Source organism: Mustela lutreola, chromosome 1 (genome assembly GCF_030435805.1).
Source record: "Mustela lutreola isolate mMusLut2 chromosome 1, mMusLut2.pri, whole genome shotgun sequence".
Lineage (NCBI taxonomy): Eukaryota > Metazoa > Chordata > Mammalia > Carnivora > Mustelidae > Mustela > Mustela lutreola.
The window spans coordinates 235,379,399-235,402,645 of NC_081290.1; the positions used below are offsets into that span (position 1 = coordinate 235,379,399).

General features: G+C 39.5%; 1 pseudogene; it reads right to left on the reverse strand.

Annotated features, from left to right (window-relative positions):
• Nucleotides 1–1,965: 1,965 nt before the first annotated feature.
• On the reverse strand, nt 1,966–22,756 carry LOC131836262 (olfactory receptor 51Q1-like; annotated as a pseudogene).
• Between the last annotated feature and the right edge of the window lie 491 nt (nt 22,757–23,247).

Consider the following 23,247-nt stretch of genomic DNA (forward strand, 5'->3'; position numbering starts at 1 on the left):
GAATTGGTTATATTGTCACTTTCCAAATGATGTGATCCAGAGAGATGGGACTTAATTATAAACAGTCTTTTTAACCAGCAAGGCAGAAAATGATAAAGCCAAAAACAGTGAAAAAATATGTCTGACTGAGGAACCTATGGTTACAATCAGGGAAGCCATAAACTCATGTTAACTGGTAGATAAAAATAGCACTGGCTAAATAGAATTAAGAGTTAAAACAGACCTGTATCCCTGAAACAAATAATACATTATATGTTAATAAAAAATTATGAGTAAATGTAAGCAAAAAGAAAAAAATTGATGTTCTAAATGAAAGATTCATAGCACCCATACTCTAGGTTTCAAAGGAGAAAAAAGCACTTTATTGATATAAAAACCTAATAGAAACAGAAAGAAGAAAAGGGAAATCTGCACAGAGATAAAAGCAACAGTAAGCAGTAAAGGGGAATAAGACAGAGTTACATCAGATGGGGTACTTGCAACATCCAGCCTCATTAGCTGGGGAAGCTTCATGGAGAGAGACAGGCTAGAGTCCTGATTGAGAGGCCTGGGCAAAGGGTCCTACCCTCAGGTGAGACTTCCAACTGACCATCCCATGAGGGCCATAGTTGTAGTGCAGATGACAAGGTTTGAAGTTAAATATTGTGCCTATATGTAATTTGGAGTGAGCTGCATTCCTACATTATCAGGTCTTTATATGTTCAAGGAGACTGGGCCATATGTGCTTGCTTCTCCACCTAGATTCCATTCTGGGGAGCCAGCCCAGCCTAGAGCTGAGGCGATATAAGGCAAGATTTACAGCTCTTGGGGGCACTTGAGTGGCTCAGCTGTTAACCATCTGTCTTCAGCTCAGGTCATGATCCCAGGTTCCTGGAATTGAGCCATGCATGGGGCTCCGTGCTCAGCAGGAAACCTGTTTCTCCCTCTCCTCACTCCCCCTGCTTGTATTCCCTCTCTCACTGTGTCTCCATCAAATTAATAAATAAAATTAAAAAAAAAAAATATTTACAGCTCTTGGCATTCAGACTGGAAGGGCCAGTTCTGACCTGAAGGCTGAATGATGTCAACTAACCAGGCTCCCAAGGTCACTTATGCAGCATGAATTTCACAAAAAATCATTTTTAGCCTACCTGCATACATGCAAGTCAAGGTGGTCTATTTTGTAGGACAAATCACAGAAACCTCCACCCATACAATACAGTTGAAAATTTGTTGGAGGCCACGGCACAGCTGGAGTCGAGGACCAAACCAGGCCCTGACTTGTGTCTCCTTCAAAGTCTGGACACCTTGACAAGGTTAAGGATGGGAAAGTTGAGTGCACTGAGAAAGGGTCTGTGCTAAGTGTCATGTGCTCGCCTACATGACTTCCCACACCCTCTCCCTGCAGTAGGGAACAATGTGGCCAGAGTCCTCTGAGTTCTTAGTTAATCCTTGTTGTTCTGTACCTTCCATGATCCACTCCCTGGTTGATTGGCTTTAGCTGAAACTACCTGGGCTCATGAGGTTTGCTTGTAGTTAATGTAAACTTGCTATAGGAACTTGCAGTCATCTGACTAGGTACTGATGTAATGCTGCTCTTATTGTGGTTTGTCTTATAAATGCTTGTAAGACGTGGAGTAAATTTGGCACTGTTGGACATCCTCTTCAGTGTCCCTCCTGCCCCCATCTCTTTGTCTCTTAACTTTTTTTCATCATTCTCTTAGCCCCCACAGTTACCCTGGTCGATTCGTCGCACTGGCACGACAAAAATTACAGCTTTGAGGAACTTGGTATGCAAAAATCTCATGTAAATGGAGCAGATACACAATGGGTAGATGATTCAGCTTAGTTTAAATTACCAATTCAGGGAGCACAATAATGTACTTGAAGCTCATTCCTACTTTGTGATTCATACATGATTAGACACCCAAATCATAACTTTTCAAGTTTCCCAACAGTACCCACAATCCACTTCTTCACACTCTATTACAATTGTCTATGACAAAAGAGGTGAAGAATGCCTTGACGGATTTGTTTTATTTTAACTCTGTAGATAATGGGGTTCATCACAGGAGGTGCTAGTATATAGATGTTGATCATGATGACATGTACAATTGGAGGGGCATGGTTGGCAAAGCGGTGAGTCATGGACAATCCCACCATGGGCACATAGAGGACTAAAAGAACCAGAATGTGGAATAGACAGTAAGGCTCCGAGCCTTTCAACCTCGGAGCTGAATCTCGAGACACTTCTCAGGATGAGTGCATGGAGAACACAATGAGCAGGGGATCCAACATAATAATGACCAGAGCTAGAACAAATCCATACCAACTATTGACAGTAGTGTCAGCACACACCAGGCATATCATATCTTGATGGAGGCAGCAGGAGTGAGAGAGATGGTGGGAGCTACAAAAGGGAAGCTGTTTCAGCAGGAACAATGGGGGGAAGAACAGCCAGAACACAGCGGCAAATGATGGCTACCCTTATTCTACTGATTATTTGATTGTTGAGGATGGAGACATAACGGAGGGGGTGGCAGACAGCCACATAGTGATCAAAAGACATGGCCAACAACACAGGAGATTCCATAAAGGAGAATCCATGGAGGAAGAAGAACTGGGCAAAACAAGCCTCAAAGCTGATCTTTGAGGCACCAAACCAGAGGACCCCCATGACTGTAGACAAAGTAGTGAGGGTAAGCCCCAGGTCTGTTAGAGCCAACATAGAGAGAAACAAGTACATGGGCTCATGTAGAGAGGGCTCTGTCCTGATGACACCCAGGATGGTGATATTGCCCATGATGGAGAGAGTGTAGACACAACAGAAGGGGATGTTAATCCAGGTATGGAAAACCTCAAAGCCAGGGATGCCCATGAAGATGAAGAGGAGGGGGACTTGAGTAGAGTTAGTAACCAAAAACGTGACTAGAAGAGGCAGCCTCAAGACCAGAGTTCTTTGCCAAATCTGTGAAAAGTGGACAACATAAGGATTCAAGTAAATGTTCTATGACTACTTGAAATCACCTGATAGATTATCAAGGAGACCTGGGGAAAGGGAGCTAGCTGGGAAATAAGTTTACAAATGTCTTACCAGTTTTGTTTGTTTTAGCTCTTAACTTATCATCTCTTGTCAACCAGTGAGTTGAGAGCATGAAGTTCTCCTTAATTTTAATCCAAAAACTTCTTTATCTATGCAGAAGCAGTTATACCTTTGCAGCAGGAGGGTGTAGGGGTACTTTATAGCTGTTGAAAAGAAGCTCTGTGGAGAAAAAAAAATACTGTAGGACATCCTTGGATGCCATAAGGTTAGGAGAAAAAGACAAAGTTAAGACCAGTAAATATACAAAGCAATTCCAATATGCCAATTGACTGTTTTGAGCCAACCAAACCATAGAGAAGTAAACTCAGATAAAGCACTGGGAAAAGCTAATGCCTGTCTTCAGCACCTAGAAGCCCTAAGAAAGAACTTTTAGAATCAGATGGGTGCAGGGAATCTGTTGGAAAGGACTTTACATGAGCTAAATGGGTAAGACTCCGGTGCTCAATATCTGTCAAAAGAACATATATCAAAAGACTAACCAGGGGATGCCTGGGTGGTTCATTGGTTAAGCATCCAACTCTTGATTTTGGTTCAGGTCATGGTCTCAGGGTCCTGAGATCAAGCCCCCACATGGGGGTCTGAGCTCAGCTGGGAGTCTACTACAGATTCTCTCTCCGTCCCCCTCTCCTTCTGCCTCTCCCCATTGACATATAAAATAAATAAGTAGATCTTTTATAAAATAAAATAAATAAAATAAAATAAAAAACATAAATAAAAGACTAGCCTGGGAAGCACATTCTTGGAAAGACCGCAACAATAGGTAGGAGCATCTCTGTGGGAACAGTCTCGTAGGGTTGGACTAAGGAAAAATATCCTCTTCGCACATAAAGCAATTGGATCCATTGGATCAGCCAGTGGTTTTCTGTAAAACTGTTTAAATTCATACTAATAGATGTGAAAGGGAGCAGAATCTGCACCCGCAAAATACGCCTGTTTGGTTTACAGATTATCTCTGAACTGATTATTTCTAAGAAACAGCAGACATAGAACAATCTCTGAAAGCTGAGGGGATGTTACCTTTTTTTTTTTTTTTTAAAGAACAGATAGAGACCACAAGTAGGCTGAGAGGCAGGCAGAGAGAGGAGGAAGCAGGCTCCCTGCTGAGCAGACAGCCCGATGCGGGGGGGGGGGGGGGGGGGGGGGCGATCCCAGGACCCTGGGATCATGACAGGAGAAGAAGGCAGAGGCTTTAACCCACTGAGCCACCCCGGTGCCCCTGATCCAAGCATTCTTAAGCAAGGTGGCCTTTAGCTTCCAGGTGTTAGAGTTTCTTCTGAAATTTTCCTTGTGATTGAGCTCCAGTTTCAAAGCATTGTGATCTGAGAATATGCAGGGAATAATCTCAGTCTTTTGGTATCCGTTGAGTCCTGATTTGTAACCCAGTATGTGGTCTATTCTTGAGAAGGTTCCCTGTGCACTTGAGAAGAATGAGTATTCTGTTGTTTTAGGGTGGAATGTTCTGTATATATCTATGAGGTCCATCTGGTCCAATGTGTCATTCAATGCTCTTGTTTCTTTATTGATTTTCTGCTTTGATGATCTGTCTATTTCTGAGAAAGGCATGTTAAGATCTCCTACGATTAGTGTATTCATATCAATATGACTCTTTTTCTTGATTAACAGTTTTCTTATGTAATTGGCTGCTCCCATATTGGGGGCATAGATATTTACAATTCTTAGATCATCTTGGTGGATAGTCTCTTTAAGGATTATGTAGTGTCCTTCTGTATCTCTGACTACAGTATTTAGTTTAAAATCTAATTTATCTGGGGGGGGACAAAAAAATAAAATCTAATTTATCTGATATGAGAATCGCTACCCCAGCCTTCTTTTGAGACCCATTGGCATGATAGATGCTTCCCCTTCACTTTCAGTGAAGTATCTTTCGGTTCAAAATGGGTCTCTTGTAGACAACATATGGATGGGTCCTGTTGTTTTATCCAATCTGCAACCCTGTGCGGTTTTATGGGCACATTTAGGCCATTCACATTGAGAGTGATTATTGATAGATACGTTTTTAATGACATCGAGTTGCCTTTAAAGTCTTTCTTTCTGTAGATTGTCTCTATATTTCTGTTCAATGCTATTCTTAGGATTTTTCCTCTTTTATAGAACGCCCCTTAATATTTCCTGCAGTGTCGGCTTGGTGGTTGCATAGTCTTTTAAGCCTTGCTGGTCTTGGAAACTCTTTACTCTCCATACATTTTGAATATCATTCTTGCTGGATAAAGTATTCTTGGCTGCATGTTCTTCTCATTTAATGCCCTGAATATGTCTTGCCAGCCCTTTCGGGCTTTCCAGGTCTCTGTGGACAGGTCTGACGTTATTCTTATGGGCTTATGTAAGTAAGGAGCCTCTTTGCCCTGGCAGCTTTCAAGAGATTATACCTACAATTATAATTCCTCAATTGGACTATCAGGTGTCGTGATGTTTTTTTGGAATGTATAATCTTGGGTGGAGACTGTTCAGCCCACATGAACGCTGGTTCCATTCGCGAGATTGGGAAAATTTTCATGAAGGACGTGTTCCACTATATCTTCTAGACTTCTTTCTTTCTCCTCCCCTTCAGGGATTCCAATAATTCTGACGTTGGAACGTTTCATGGCATTATTTATTTCCCTGATTCTGTTTTCGTGGTTTCTAAGCTGTTTGTTCCAGGCTTCCTCCTGATCCTTTCTCTCTATCTGTTTGTCTTCCAGATCACTAATTCTATCTTCTGTCTCAGTTACCCTAGCTTTGAGAGAGTTTAGATTAGATTGCAACTCATTGAGAGCATTGTGAACCTCCTCCCTGGTAGCTTTAAGGTCCGCCCTACCATTGTGAATATCATCTCTCGTTGCTTTCAGTTTGGCCCTAATCAATTCTGTTTGGTCATCCATGGCTTTCTCCAAACTAGCTATTGCCTAGATAATTGTTAGCCTGAATTCTCTTTCCGACATATTGTCTATTTGATAGCCATTAGCTCTGTTGCAGAAGGTCCATCCTCTGTATTTTTCTTCTGTTGGGCATTCCTCCTCCTAGTCATTTTGGTGGGAGATGACTGAACAGATGTAGCTGGATGTGTCAACCGTGGTGCAGTCAAGGTGCACCCTGGAACAATTCTGAGCAATCAGGATTCCCCACCCAAATGAGAGACAAAAGAAACGAAAAAGAAAAAGAAAAGAGAGAGAGACAGGAAAGAAAGGGAAGATGAAAGAGAAGGTTCAGGCCAAATGGGCCCCAAGGTAAGATTTATGAAGTAGACAAACAAAAAGACTGATAAAAGTATATGACAAGAGAAAAAAATATATTTATGCAAATAAAGGAAGAACCTCGTCAAAAAGAACCCCAAGTGTAAGATTTATATACTATCAGGACAAACACAAAAACACAGAAACACTGGTGGAAGAAAAAGATGGGAGAGTGGTTATAAATTCTCAGTGTGTGATTCTTCCGGGATGTATCTTAAGATCTTTGTTAAAGGACTCAACTTTCCTAAGATAAAGGGGGAATAAAAATTGGTTTACCTATAGGGGTAGTATTGATTGGGGAAAGGGGATTACTTTGAAGTTTAACTCTATATGAATATTAGAAGATAAAAATAAAAAGGAATAAACTAGACTAAACTAAACTATTTTTTTTTTTAAAAAGGAATTCAAAAAATAGAAATGCAAAAGAAAAACATAGATGTATGTATCAAAAAGTTCAGGCTAGAAGGTTATTATGGAATTTGATGTACTGGACAGCTCGCTGTGATAGTAAATAGGTTAAAAAAATTACCTATATAAAAAAAATAAACCAGAATAGTGGGAAAGAGTGAAAAAAAGAAGTTTTCCTATGAAGTAGTGGTTGTTCTCTCGTAGTCCTTTTTTTTTTTTTTCTTTCTTTGTTTGTTTTCTGGGGGAGGGGCCTGCCACGTGGGTTTTCAGTCAATGATGTTCCCTGAGTTAAGTCCTCCCGCCCCCCTCAAGGGGGTGAGCTCTGAGGAAACTGTTTTTTTTCAGGATTTTGTTCTTTGGCGGGTTTTTATGTTTGTTCACTTTTTTTTTTTTTTTCTCTCACTTTGACCGCTTTTGATGGTTTTTGTAGTTTTAGGGGAAAACAAACCGCACCCTGACCTCCCTCTCAGAGAGAAACCTCAGTCTGGCTGCAGAGCCTAAATCAGTTCCCCCTTGGCCGCTGGCAGAGCAGGTTCCAAGTCGCGGTCCCTGGGGACGCAGGGTCTTTTGCTTGTACCCAAAGCCAAGGCAGTGATGGCTGTCTGGGCAGCTTCAGACCGCCGAAGAAGTTCCAAGCAGCAATCGCACACTGAGATTTTCCCGCTGGCCCAGGCTGGGAGTGCCTGGTCTTTCTGGGTCTAACAGCACCCGGCTTGCATGCACCAATTTCAGGGAAGGCTGTGGGTCACGCACGGGTCTCAGGCTCTGAGAACGGGGCGCAGGTCCAAAAGTACCAGGCAGGGCCTTCGCGCACCTCTCTGGGGGGAGAGTTTGTCCAGGAGTCTTAGGCTCTGAAACAAGGGCGCGTATCAAAGGGCACCGGCCGGGCCTTTGTACCTCTCTCAGTGGAGTATCTCAGGCTTTATAGCAGGGCTCATGCGTTCTGCCATGGCTCCCATCCCCTCACAGGAAGCATACCCCAAGCGTTCTCCGGCGCGCTGGCGGCGTAGGGACCAAGACCTGGTTTCTCTGCTGCAATCTCTCTGCCTCAGCGCCAGGGAAGTCTGTCCTGGGACCGGGGACTTAAGCCCCTGTCCCTAGCAGCCCCGATTCCCACAATTTCTCCCCCACGATTCTTTGCTCTTTTGGAGTGCTTTCAACCAGTCTCCAAGTCAATGCTGGACCCCAGACGCAGGGCACTCTCGTTCGTATTGGGGTATTACTTTTCAACCAGTAGCCTCTGGTGGCTCCCTCCCCCTTTTGCTTATCTTCCGATGTCAGTTCGCAGTTCCCACTCCACTTTATATGCCCACTGGCGTCTTCTGCCCCTGTAGAGATCCAGACGTGTATAATTCTGATCTCAGGCTGATTTCATGGGTGATCAGAGTTCTTTGGTAGGTAATCAGCTCACTTTGGGGTACAGGTTGAAAAGGCGCCTCCTCCTACTTCCCCGCCATCTTGTCCCCCCTGCTTGTTTGTTTTTACTTTAAGTAGGCTCCACACCCAACAAGGAGCCCAAAGCTCACAACTCACAACCCTGAGATCATGACCTGATCCAAGATCAAGAGTCCTGACACTTAACTGATTGAGCCACCCAAGCATACCTCTCAAGAGATGTTTTTGTCTGAAAATTTCTGGAACTTTTTGGACAGAAGAACAATTTCCAAAGAGAAAATTCTTTTTATGAAGACATTATATGATATGCTGGACCTGGGACTTTCCAGCACTCTTCTCTATTACACACTGTGTTTGTCTATTTGTTTAACCACTAATAGTAAAAATTAATACAAGAGTCAGGGAAGTATAATGATAGAAGATGGAATTAAGGATGAGGTAACTCTTAGCTCATTCTATACTAGGACAAAATTAGTATTTTTTTTAAAGATTTTATTTATTCATTTGACAGACAGAGATCACAAGTAGGCAGAGAGGCAGGCAGAGAGAGAGAGAGGGAAGCAGGCTCCCTGCTGAGCAGAGAGCCCAATGCGGGGCTCGATCCCAGGATCCCGGGACCATGACCTGAGCCGAAGGCAGAGGCCTTAACCCACTGAGCCACCCAGGCGCCCCCAAAATTAGTATTTTTATTTATAAAACAGAATTGTCTTCAAAATTTTTATATCCTTTTCCCTATTATGTTCAGTAATTTTTTTATTTTCAAAGAAGCACAAATATTGCATTTTCCTAACTTAAGTGACTGTGAATTGAACTAATTTGGATCCAAAATCTAATTTGAATACTCACTAATTGCATGACTCTGGGTTGCTGAATTAAACCTTCTTTGCTTTAATTTTATTTTCAGTATGTCAAAGATAAAAATCGTATTTGGAAAGTGTTGAAGAGGGGCACCTGAGTGGCTCAGTGGGTTAAAGCCTCTGCCTTCCGCTCGGGTCATGGTCCCAGTGTCCTGGGATCGAGCCCCGCGTTGGGCTCTCTGCTCAGCGGGGATCCTGCTTCCTCCTTTCTCTGTGCCTGCCTCTCTACCTACTTGTGATCTGTCTGTCAAGTAAATAAATAAAATCTTTAAAAAAAAAATAAAGAAAGTGTTGAAGACACTTTCTGAGACATATCAAAGCCTAAATAATTGTTAGCTCTAAATGCTAATTGTACTAACTATATTGTTATGATACTCATTGTTATTAATTTTTTATTATTGTTATTTTCATTATCATTATTATCCAAACTTTCCAAGATGCAGTTATTTTATTTATTTTTTCAATATTTTTCAATATTTTTTCCTAATCTGTAGGCATTGTGTCAGAATCTTTGATAAGAAAATTAAATTATTAAGAATGTTCTCATTAACACTTAAAAATAGTTTGAGGACCCTCATGTTTGTTCTCAGAAATTTCAGCAAACCTATATTACTTAACCCTTTAATGCCAGGGACAGTGTTATATCTTGGTAATGCATAAACAAAAATGATACATCTTTGCTTAGAAAGAGCAGGCAAATAACTAAGACTTAAGGAGGAACCCAAAGGAAATGTTTTCAGTTACATTTAGGTAGAGGGAACAGGGGAGGAGGAGATCTAATAATATTTCAAATCCATAGTATTATTTCAAAGTATATACTCTCCCAGCAACTAATATTAAAGACTGAAAAATACAGACTTTGATTAGTATGCCATTGACTTGCATTTTGGTAAAGCATTGAGCTCTGACTCTAGACCTCTTAATTCAAATTATGACTGTGTCCTCTGAGGCAGATAGAGACACTGGGGCCCGAGCCCCTTCCTGTCCCCTGCTCCCCATTGCTCCTGCTGGGACAGAAGATAAGACCAAATGCCCGTCCTGTTTGATTAAGAAAAGAAGAAGAAACAAGTGTCCCCCCACCCCACGTGATTTAGCAATCTCCTGAGACACCTCCACATAGATTATACTTCTACATGAAAGGACCATTTGGCCTTGAGAGACTGCGAAAATGTCCCGTTACCATCCCCCATCACCCGTAACCATAAAAACTCACTCCTAGGGGCACCTGGGTGACTCAGTGGGTTAAGCCTCTACCTTCAGCTCAGGTCATGATCTCAGGGTCCTGGGATTGAGCCCCACATCTGGCTTTCTGCTCATCAGGGAGCCTGCTTCCACCTCTCTGCCTGTCTCTCTGCCTACTTGTGATCTCTCTCGCTCTCTCTGTCAAATAAATAAGTAAAATCTTTAAAACAACAACAACAACAAAAAACCACCTCACTCCTACCCTGTCAGGTGCTCAGACTTTGGGAGTGATCCCGCTGGGACCGCCTGCAATAATAAAGCTAAGTTTTCCCTGATTTCCCATGTGCTACTTGAGTTTCCGTGGTCACTTCAGATTTTCCACAATGCCTCTACCAGCTCTGCAACCTTAAGCTATTTAGTGAAACACACTGTGCTTCAATATGACAACTCTCAAGTATTTCCCACAACTGTTGGATAATTTTACTCTTCCACAAGCTACTTATGGGCGTTCTAAGCACTTTACAACCATAACAACACATGGTAATGTCTGTGGTTTTAACTATAGTTATTCTGGAGTCTCTAAGTCATTTCATGGTGATTTAAATTTGCATTTCCTTTTTATTTTATTTTTTACTTTTTTTACCCTCCTCCTGAATTTGCATTTCCTTCAAAACTAATTATTTGATCAACTTTTCATATGCTTCTTAGCCATTAACATATCTTCTGTGAAAATATTTAGATTAAAAGTTTGCCTGCTTTTATTAGATTGCCTTCTGATTATTGAGTTGTAAGAGTTCTTTATTCTGCATACAAGTAGTTTTTCAAATGTACATATTGTAAATATATATATATTTTCAATCTCCGGATTGGCTTTCTTTCCTTAACAGAGTATTTTGAAGAGCAGACTTTGTTACTTTTTTTTTAATTTATTTTTTTTTTATCATATAATGTATTATTTGCTCCAGGGGTACAGGTCTGTGGATCGTCAGGCTTACACAATTCACACCACTCACCTTATCACATACCCTCCTCAATATCCATAACCCAACCACCTTCTCCATACCCCCCTCTCTCCAGTAACCTTCAGTTTGTTTTGTGAGATTAAGAGTATCTTATGATTTATCTCCCTCCCAATCCCATCTTCTTTCGTTTTTGCCTTCCATACCCTCAAGTCCCCCATGTTGCCTCTCAAATTCCTCATATCAGGGAAATCATATAATTGTCTTTCTCTGATTGACTTTTTTCAATTAACATAATACCCTCTAGTTCCATCCACATTGTTGCAAATGGCAAGATTTCATTTCTTTTGATGGCTGCATAGTATTCCATTATATATATACATATATATATATATGTATATATATACATCACATCTTCTTTATCCATTCTTGTTGATAAGACATCTAGGCTCTTTCCATAGTTTGGTTATTGTGGGCATTGCTTAAAACCCATTTTTTTTTTATACACATATAATATATTTTTATCCCCAATGGTACAGATCTGTGAAACACCAGGATTATACACTTCAAAGCACTCACCATAGCACATACCTTCCCCAAAGTCCATAATCCCACCCCCCTCTCCCAACACCCCTCCTTCCAGCAAACTTCAGTTTGTTTTGTGAGATTAAGAGTCACTTATGGTTTGTCTCCCTCCTGATCCCATCTTGTTTCATTTATTCCTCTCCTACCCCCTTAAGCCCCCATGTTGCATCACCACTTCTTCATATCAGGGCAATCATATGATAGTTGTCTTTCTCTAATTGACTTATTTTGCTAAGCATGATATGCTCTAATTCCATCCACATTGTCTCAAATGGCAAGATTTCATTTCTTTTGATGGCTGCCTAGTATTCCATTCTGTATATATACCACTTCTTCTTTATCCATTCATCTGTTGATGGACATCTAGGTTCTTTCCATAGTTTGGCTATTGTGGACATTGCTGCTATAAACATTTGGGTGCACGTGCCCCTTTGAATCACTACGTTTGTATCTTTAGGGTAAATACCCAGTAGTGCAATTGCTGGGTCATAGGTTAGCTCTATTTTCAACTTTTTGAGGAACCTCCATGCTGTTTTCCAGCGTGGTTGCACCACCTTGCATTCCCACCAACAGTGTAGGAGGGTTCCCCTTTCTCTGCATCCTCGCCAGCATCTGTCGTTTCCTGACTTGTTGATTTTAGCCATTCTGACTGGTGTGAGGTGATATCTCATTGTGGTTTTGATTTGTATTTCCCTGATGCCGAGTGATGTGGAGCATTTTTTCATGTGTCTGTTGGCCATCTGGATGTCTTCTTTGAAGAAATGTCTGTTCATGTCTTCTGCCCATTTCTTGATTGGATTATTTGTTCTTTGGGTGTTGAGTTTGCTAAGTTGTTTATAGATTTTGGACACAGTCCTTTATCTGATATGTCGTTTGCAAATATCTTCTCCCATTCTGTCAGTTGTCTTTTGGTTTTGTTAACTGTTTTCTTTGCTGTGCAAATCTTTCGATTTTGATAAAATCCCAATAGTTCATTTTTGCCCTTGCTTCCCTTGCCTTTGGCGATGTTCCTAGGAAGATGTTGCTACGGCTGAGGTTGAAGAGGTTGCCGCCTGTGTACTCCTCAAGGATTTTGATGGACTCCTTTCTCACATTGAGGTTCTTCATCCATTTTGAGTCTGTTTTCATGTGTGGTGTAAGGAAATGGTCCAATTTCATTTTTCTGCATGTGTCTGTCCAATTTTCCCAACACCATTTATTGAAGAGGCTGCCTTTTTTCCACTGGACATTCTTTCCTGCTTTGTCAAAGATTAATTGACCATAGAGTTGAGGGTCTATTTCTGGGCTCTCTATTCTGTTCCATTGATCTATGTGTCTGTTTTTGTGCCAGTACCATGCTGTCTTGATGATGACAGCTTTGTAATAGAGCTTGAAGTCTGGAATTGTGATGCCACCAATTTTGGCTTTCTTTTTCAATATTCCTCTGGCTATTGGAGGTCTTTTCTGGTTCCATATGAATTTTAGCATTATTTGTTCCATTTTTTTGAAAAAAATGGGTGGGATTCTGATAGGGATTGCATTATATGTGTATATTGCTTTAGGTAGCATAGACATGTTCACAATATTTGTTCTTCCAATCCAGAAGCATGGAACATTTTTCCATTTATTTGTGTCTTCCTCAATTTCTTTCATGAGTATTTTATCGTTTTTTTTTTTTTAAAGATTTTATTTATTTATTTGACAGAGGGAGATCACAAGTAGGCAGAGAGGCAGGCAGAGAGAGAGAGAGGAGGAAGCAGGCTCCCTGCTGAGCAGAGAGCCCGATGCGGGACTCGATCCCAGGACCCTGAGATCATGACCTGAGCCGAAGGCAGCGGCTTAACCCACTGAGCCACCCAGGCGCCCTATTTTATCGTTTTTTGATGATAGATTCTTAGCCTCTTTGGTTAGGTTTATTCCTAGGTATCTTATGGTTTGGGGTACAATTGTAAATGGGATTGACTCCTTAATTTCTCTTTCTTCTGTCTTGTTGTTGGTGTAGAGAAATGCAACTGATTTCTGTGCATTGATTTTATATCCTGACACTTTACTGAATTCTTGTACAAGTTCTAGCAGTTTTGGAGTGGAGTCTTTTGGGTTTTCCACATATAGTATCATATCATCTGCGAAGAGTGATAGTATGACTTCTTCTTTGCTGATTTGGATGCCATTAATTTCTTTTTGCTGTCTGATTGCTGAGGCTAGGACTTCTAGTACTATGTTGAATAGCAGTGGTGATAATGGCCATCCCTGCCATACTCCTGATCTTAGTGGAAGAGCTTTCAGTTTTTCTCCATTGAGAATGATATTTGCGGTGGGTTTTTTACAGATGGCTTTGATAATACTGAGGTATGTGCCCTCTATCCCTACACTTTGAAGAGTTTTGATCAGGAAGGGATGTGGTACTTTGTCAAGTGCTTTTCCAGAATCTATTGAGAGTATCATATGGTTCTTGTTCTTTCTTTTATTAATGTATTGTATCACATAGATTGATTTGCCCATGTTGAACCAAACTTGCAACCCTGGAATAAATCCCACTTGGTCATGGTGAATAATCCTTTTAATGTACTGTTGGATCCTGCTGGCTAGAATTTTGGTGAGAATTTTTGCATCTGTGTTCATCAAGGATACCGGTCTGTTATTCTCTTTTTTGATGGGATCCTTGTCTGGTTTTGGGATCAAGGTGATGCTGTCTTCATAAAATGAGTTTGGAAGTTTTCCTTCCATTTCTATTTTTTGGAACAGTTTCAGGAGAATAGGAATTAATTCTTCTTTAAGTGATTGGTAGAATTCCCCCAGGAAGCCATCCGGCCCTGGACTTTTGCTTGTTTGGAGATTTTTGATGACTGTATCAGTCTCCTTACTGGTTATGGGTCTGTTCAAGTTTTCTATTCCTTCCTGACTCAGTTGTGGTAGTTTATATGTTTCTAGGAATGCATCCATTTCTTCCAGATTGTCAAATTTGTTGGCGTAGAGTTGCTCATAGTATGTTCATATAATTGTTTGTATTTTTTTGGTGTTGGTTGTGATCTCTCCTCTTTCATTCATGATTTAATTTATTTGGGTCCTTTCTCTTTTCTTTTTGATAAGTCTGGCCAGGGGTTTATCAATCTTATTAATTCTTTTATTTATTTATTTATTTATTTATTTATTTATATTTTTTTTAAGATTTTATTTTTTTATTTGACACACAGAGAGAGAGAGAAAGAGAAAGAGATCACAAACAGGCAGAGAGACAGGAGAGAGTGGGGTGGAAACAGTTCCCCGCTGAGCTGAGAGCCTAATGTGGGGCTTGATCCCAGGACCATGAGACCATGACCTGAACCGAAGGCAAAGGCTTAACCCACTGAGCCACCCAGGTGCCCCAATCTTATTAATTCTTTCAAAGAACCGGCTCCTAGTTTCATTGATTTGTTCTATTGTTTTTTTTTTTTTTTTTTTTGGTTTCTATTTCATTGATTTCTGCTCTGATCTTTATGATTTCTCTTCTCCTGCTGGGTTTAGGCTTTCTTTCTTGTTCTTTCTCCAGCTCCTTTAGGTGTAGGGTTAGGTTGTATAGCTGAGACCTTTCTTGTTTCTTGAGAAAGGCTTGTACCACTATACATTTTCCTCTCAGAACTGCCTTTGCTGTGTCCCACAGATTTTGAACTGTTGTGTTTTCATTATCATTTGTTTCCATGAATTTTTTCAATTCTTCTTTAATTTCCTGGTTGACCCATTCATTCTTTAGAAGGATGCTGTTTAGTCTCCATGTATTTGGGTTCTTTCCACATTTCCTCTTCTGATTGAGTTCTAGCTTCAGAGCATTTTGGTCTGAAAATATGCATGGAATGATCCCAATCTTTAGATAATGGTTGAGACCTGATTTATGACACAGGATGTGATCTATTCTGGAGAATGTTCCATGTGCACTAGAGAAGAATGTGTATTCTCTTGCTTTGGGATATGTATTCTCTTGCTTTGGGATGAAATGATCTGAATATATCTGTGATGTCCATCTGGTCCAGTGTGTCATTTAAGGCCTTTATTTCCTTGTTGATCTTTTGCTTGGATGATCAGTCCATTTTAGTGAGGGGAGTGTTAACGTCCCCTACTATTATTGTATTATTATTCATGTGTTTCTTTGATTTTGTTATTAATTGGTTTATATAGTTGGCTGCTCTCACATTAGAGGCATAGATATTTAAAATTGTTAGATCTTGTTTGACAGAGACTTTGAGTATGATATAGTGTCCTTCCTCGTCTCTTATTATAGTCTTTGGCTTAAAATCTAGTTGATCTGATATAAGGATTGCCACCTCAGCTTGCTTCTGCTGTCCATTAACATGGCCAATTGTTTGCCACCCCTCATGTTAAATCTGGAGGTGTCTTTGGGTCTAAAATGAGTTTCCTGTAGGCAGCATATTGATGTGTTTTGTTATTTTATCCATTCTGATATCCTGGGTCTTTTGATTGGGGCATCTAGCCCATTAACATTCAGGGTAACTCAGGGTAATTGAGACATATGAATTTAGTGCCATTGTATTGCCTGTAAGGTGACTGTTACTGTATATTGTCTCTGTTCCTTTCTGATCTACTACTTTTAGGCTCTCTCTTTGCTTAGAGGACCCCTTTCAATATTTCCTGTAGAGCTAGTTTTGTGTTGGGAAATTCTTTCTGTTTTCATTTGTCCTGGAAGCTTTTTATCTCTCCTTCTATTTTCAATGATATTTTAGCTGGATATAGTGTTCTTGGCTGCATGTTTTTCTATTTAGTGCTCTGAATATATCATGCCAGTTCTTTCTGGCCTGCCAGGTCTCTGTGGATAAGTCCATTGCAATCTAATATTTTTACCACTGTTTGTTACAGACTTCTTGTCCTGGGCTGCTTTCAGATATTTCTCTTTGTTGCTAAGACTTGTAAATTTCATTATTAGGTGACGGGGTGGACCTATTCTTATTGATTTTGAGGGGGGTTCTCTGCACCTCCTAGATTTTGATGCTTGTTCCCTTTGCCATATTAGGGAAATTCTCTCCAATAATTCTCTCCAATATTCCTCTGCTCCCCTCTCTCTTTCTTCTTCTGGAATCCCAATTATTCTAATGCTGTTTCATCTTATGGTATCACTTATCTCTCAAATTCTCCCCTCGTGGTCCAGTAGCTGTTTGTCTCTCTTCTACTCAGCTTCTATATTCTTTGTCATTTGGTCTTCTATATCATTAATTCTTTCTTCTGCCTCATTTATCCTAGCAGTCAGAGCCTCCATTTTTTATTGCACCTCATTAATAGCTTTTTTTAGTTTCAACTTGGTTAGATTTTAGTTCTTTTGTTTCTCCAGAAAGGGCTTTTATATCTCCAGAGAGAGGGTTTCTCTAATATCATCCATGCCTTTTTCGAGTCTGGCTAGAACCTTGAGAATCATCATTCTGAACTCTAGATCTGACATATTACCAATGTTCATATTGATTAGGTCCCTAGCCTTCGGTACTGCCTCTTGTGTGTTTTTTTGTTTTGTTTTGTTTTGTTCTGTAGTGAGTTTTTCCACCATGCAATTCTGTCCTCATAAGATTATATGAAGGTGCAAATAAAATACTAAAAGCGTGGCAAAGACCCCAGGAAAATGTGATTTAACCAAATCAGAAGAGACCGCAAATCATGGGGGGGGGGGGGAGAAAGGGGATAAAAAGAAGTTCAGAAAAAAAAATTTAAAAAGAAAACAAATAAAGAAAAAATATAAAAAGAAATATATATATATATATATATATATATATATATATATATATATATTAGACTGGTGACTAGAACAGGGCCACCCACTTAATTTTGGTCTCTTAGAAGAAACTACCTCCCCAAATTTTTAAGAATGAAAAACATATATAAGGGTAAACATAATGAAGGGATGGAATATGCCTATAAAGATGAAAAAAAATTTTTTTTAATTTCTAAAAAAGGAGTTGATACAGTAAGTCGGTTGGAAGAATAAAGAAAAAGAAAGTAGAGAGAATTTGCTTGGGCTGGAGACTAGAACAAGCCCAGAGCTATATTTAGGGTATATTTTGATCTATTAGAAGTTGTACCCTAAATTTTTTAGAAGGAAAAACCCTATGTGTATACAAAAAAATAAAGTTAGATACAATGAAGGATAAAATATGACTATAATAATGAAGGTTCAAAGAAGATTATTATTTTTTTTAATGAAAAATATTAAAAGGTGAACTAGTTAAAAACATTAAAAACAGAAAGGGTAAAAGTTTTTTAAAAATTTAGCAGAAGAAAAAAAAATTTAAAAAAATATTAAATTAACTGCAAGAGTAAAGAATCATGGGGAGAAATCCATGAGTTCCATGCTTTGCTTTCTCCTCTGGAATTCTGCTGTTCTCCTTGTTAAGTGGACTTGGTCTTGGCTGGATTTCTTATTGATCTTCTGGGGGAGGGTCCTCAAGTATCTTTGCCCTAGGTGGAATTGCACCACCCTTACCAGGGGCCAGGCTAAGTAATCCACTCGGGTTCACTTTCAGGAGCTTTTGTTCCCTGAACACTTTCCTTAGAGTTCCAGAGGATGGAAATGAAAATGGCAGCCTCCCAATCTCCAGCCAGAGGAACCAAGAGTTCAGAGCCCCACTCCTCAGTACGCCCTCAGAGAAAAGTGCTCAACCACTCCAGTCTCCCTGGCCTCCAGCTGCGCTCAAAGCTCACCCAGGCTGTGACGGGTTCAAGGTAACCTGGAGCTGAAAGCTCACTCCTTGGTTCTGTCTCTAATAGCTGGCTTCCCCGCTCTAATATCTGTGAGCTCTGTGACACTCAGACACCCCAGATCCTTCTATGACCCTGCGGGACCTGGGGCCACTCTGACCCCACGTGGGCTTCACTGCAGTTTAGCCTCTGGAGTGATGTTCCTCAGTGGATCAGACTTTTAAAAGTCCTTATTTAGTGCCTCGTTTTCTGCTTCTTGCCGGAAGCCAGCCCCTCCCTCCACAGTCTATCTTCCCATCACTTTGGATTCACTTCTCCGATGGTCCTACCTTTCAGAAAATGGTCGATTTTCTGTTTCTAGAATTGCTGCTCTTCTTCTCTTCAATCTTCTTTAAATTTGTAGGTGTTTGCACTGGTTTGATAAGCTATTCAGCTGATCTCCTGCTACCTGATGGAGTCTCTGCCTGCTACTTCTCCACCATCTTGACTCAAAACCCGACTTTGTTACTTTTAATGAAGTAGAATTTATCAATTAACTTTTCTTTCTTAAAAAAGATCACAAAGACTTTTTCCTCTGTTTTCTTCTAGATGCTTTACAGTTTGGGTATATTTTTATTATGTATATATAGGTCTTTGCTGTGCTTAATTTGTGCTTAATTGTGTTTAAATTAATTTTAAACCCTAAAGATGGGATCAAAGTTAATTTTATATAGATAGATAGATAGATAGATGTAGTTATATATATATATATATATATATATATATATATACACACACACAGTTGTACCAGCACTATTTACTGAAAAGATATTCTTTCTTACAAAAATAGTTGGTGACTTTCTTTGATGTCAATAATTTATCTATGTGAAAATCTCTTCCTGGACTCTCTTGTCTCTTTAGTTGATGTGTTTGTCTCTCATTATGGTTATTTAGCACTATCTTTTTACTGAAGATTTATAGTAAGTTTTGAAATTAAATAGTATATGAGCTCTAAAAGACTTCTTTATTTTCAAGGTGGTTAGTTACATTAGTTCTTTTGCATTTCTGTAAAAAAAAAAAAAAAAAAGTAAAACAACCTATGAAATTCTATCAAAAAATGCTAAGATTTTGTTATTGTCTTCCTCAAACCTCCAAATGAATGGTGCTGAGGTCTTATTCTTTTTTTATTGTTACTGGATTAATTTACCATTATTTCCTAAAATAATTTTTATTTTAGGAAAAATATTAATTTTTAACAAACAAAAATGTGTTCATGGATGGACACTATAGGGCAGTAATTATGTTTACTCAGAAATGTCAATCTAACTTGGAATCAGAAATGTCTTGACCCGGGCGCCTGGGTGGTTCAGTGGGTTAAGCCACTGCCTTCGGCTCAGGTCATGATCTCAGGGTCCTGGGATCGAGTCCCACATCGGGCTCTCTGCTCAGCAGGGAGCCTTTTTCCTCTCTCTCTGCCTGCCTCTCTGCCTACTTGTAATCTCTTTCTGTCAAATAAATAAATAAAATCTTTTAAAAAAAATAAGAAATGTCTTGACCCAGTGTGTTGGTATGTTTCTTTTTTGTCTACTATACTATCCTTTCACTTATAACCCAACCTATTCTTTGTAATGCAATTCAGATATATTTTACTTCTGCTTATATAATAATTCTACAATATTTTATTATTATTTTCACTTTAATATTCAATATTAATGAATTTAATAGAAAAACAGAAATAAAAGTCTTAATCTCAACTTTTTTTATTATGTTATGTTAGTCACCATATAATACATCATTAGTTTTTGATGTAGTGTTCCACGAATCATTGTTTGCATATAACACTCAGTGTTCCAAGCAATATGTGCCCTCTTTAATACCCATCACTGGGCTAACCCATCCCCCACCCCCACCCCTCTAAAACCCTCAGTTTGCTTCTTGGAGTCCATAGTGTCTCATGGTTCTCCTCCCCCTCCAATTTCAGCCCCTTCATTTTTCCCTTCCTTCTCCTAATGTCCTCCAAGCTAGTCTTTACATTCCACAAATAGGTGAAACCATATGATAATTGACTTTCTCTGCTTTACTTATTTCACTCAGCATAATCTCCTCCAGTACCATCCAAGCAGATGCAAAAGTTGGGTATTCATCATTTGTAATGACTGAGTAATATTCCATTATATGTATGGACCACAGCTTCTTTATTCCCTCATCTGTTGAAGGGCATCTCAGCTCTTTCTACAGTTTGGTTATTGTGGACATTGCTGTTATGAACATTGGGGTGCATGTGGCCCCTCTTTTCAGTACATCTGTATCTTTGACTAAATACCCAGTAGTGCAATTACTGGGTCATAAGGTAGCTCCATTTTTAATTTTTTGGGGAATCTCCACACTGCTTTCCAGAGTGGCTATACCAATTTGCATTCCCACCAACAGTTTAAGAGTGTTCCCCTTTCTGAAAAATGTTTATTTTACATTAGTTTTTGTATATTGATGGGTTTTACTTCTACCATGTCACAAATGAAGTTCCATGCTTTTTTTATTCCCTTTGGCATCCATTGTTTCTGAATAAAATTCAGACAAAATTCTTGTCCTTGTTTCCTTGTATGTAATATTCTATATTCATTGTTTTTTTCTATATTTTTTCCATATTCTATATATTTTTTTGTATTTCTATGTTCTATATTCATTTAGTTTTTCTACATTCATTGAGTTGCATGTTTTCTCTGACTGACCTTGCTCAACATTCATTTGCTGAGCATCTGAATTCATGGGTATCTTTTATGTTCTAATTTTTTTTAATATTTTATTTATTTATTTGAAAAGAGAGAGAGATCACAAGTAGGCAGAGAGACAGGCAGAGACAGAGGGGGAAGCAGGTTCCTGCTGAACAGAGAGTCTGATGTGGGGCTTGATCCCAGGACCCTGAGACCATGACCTGAACCGAAAGCAGAGGCTTAACCCACTGAGCCACCCAGGTGTCCCTTATGTTCTAATTCTGAGAAATTTCAGCCAATAGTTCCTCAAAACTTTTTGATTCTTTTTTCTCTCTTCTTCACTTTTAAAACACTAATTGCACATGTGAAACTCTGGGAGTCTGGTATTTTTATTTAAAAAAACTTTGTGCTTCATTCAATGCTTCTGTTTGGATGATTATGTTGATGCATCTTTAAGTTCAGTTACTCTTATTTCTATGTTCTCCAATTTACCCTGAATCCCATCTAATGATTTTTTAAATTTATTTTTCTCTATTTGGATTCTCATTTTATTTTTTAGACTTTCTAATATTTCCTGAAATTCCTAATCTTATGCATATCTAAATTCCTCATCTCTTCATATCCAAAGTAGAGATATATTGGGAAAAAGACAATGTTAGCTTAGTGGAAAATGAAGGGCAAATTTCAGCTGAATTTTTTGGAAGAACACTTCTAAGTTAGAAGAGAACTGAGGAATATTCTTCAGATATCACTAAAAATAAATCCCTTCTGGTTTGAAGCTAGAGTGGAACTAGATAGAGCTCATCAAAACTTAAAACAACAAATGGTCACCATTCCAAGATTCTATTGGAGGTTAGCTTGTGTCATCTCTTTTTCTGCTATCTTTTGGTATCCACAGAATAAATAGGTTATGAACGGTCTTCTGACTCCTGCTTATAGTCTGATTTTTGGATGAGAGGATATTCTTTATGTGCTGGAATTATAGACAAACAGATGTGAACAGAACAGAAAACAGAGGAGGCTGGGTCTGACCAGCTAATGCTAGGAAGTTCACATAAGAGCTATTGATCTGCTGAGTGGGTTTAAGAAGGCCACTCTCCTGTTTCCACTTTTGCTTTGTATTCAATGTATCTATACAGGGTTGATGTAACAAAAATGCCTCAGGAGACTTTGAGGCTCATGAGGGTAGATACCTTAACATTTCCCCACTGCTCTATCCTCCAGCTTTATATGGTGCCTGGAATATAGTAGGTCCCTATTAAATATTTGTTGGATAAATGGATATTTATCTGAATGTCTCTATGTAAGCCTGCATGTTTCTGGGTATGAGGGTGTGATCTGTTGAACTTCCTTAGTTTAGCTAAAAAGAGGCTTTCATTCAATAGCTTTAACAAATAGTATTGTTCTTGAAACACATCAGAACATTCCCTAAAGTGAGTACCTAGGGCCACAGGTCAGTGGCAATGGTTGTTACCAAGTGGTGAATGAAGTTCCTTGGGATCAGAGTCAAAGTGCCCCTGCTGGCAGAGGACTGCTGAGGAAACTGGAGCAGCAGACATCCTGGAAAAAGGCAGGGCCCCAGTAAGCAGTATACTGTTACTTTGAAGTCAGCCAATAAGCGGAGCTTCAAAACTAGGAGGAAGAGTAGTGCACAGTCTATTGGACAATACTGTGATGACGTGTACTTACAAAGAAGGAAAGCAATAGCCCGGTCCATTGTCACCAGAAGAGAGTCCAACTCCTTCCTCATTTGCCTATTGGAAAGGCAAAGGCTCCAGGTCTAAAACATCTGACTGACTACTTAGCATAAACCCTGCAGGACACAGATAAGGAAAATTACCCCTTAGGCTTCCACAGTACTGTAAAGGAGGCAGCACAGAAAGAGTTACACTCTTTCTCAGGCTCCGTAAAAAAGTATATGTAGAGCAATTTGTGTTACTTCAGGAAACAAATAACCACTATTTTTCCCCCCAGAAATTATCACTTTCTTGTTACATTTTATTATTTAAATAGCTGTCTGAATGTTACATATTTTACTTGCTAAAAACCAAATTTCAACTAGGTGAATTTGATGATCTAATTGGCTTTATTAAATAATTCACGATTCAGGCAGCATCCCCTCTAGTAGCAAGTAGAGGGGGAGCTCCTAGGAGGTGGTGTACAAAAGGGAAGGTTTTTATAGGGAGGACGGTAGGGCAAGAAAGCTGT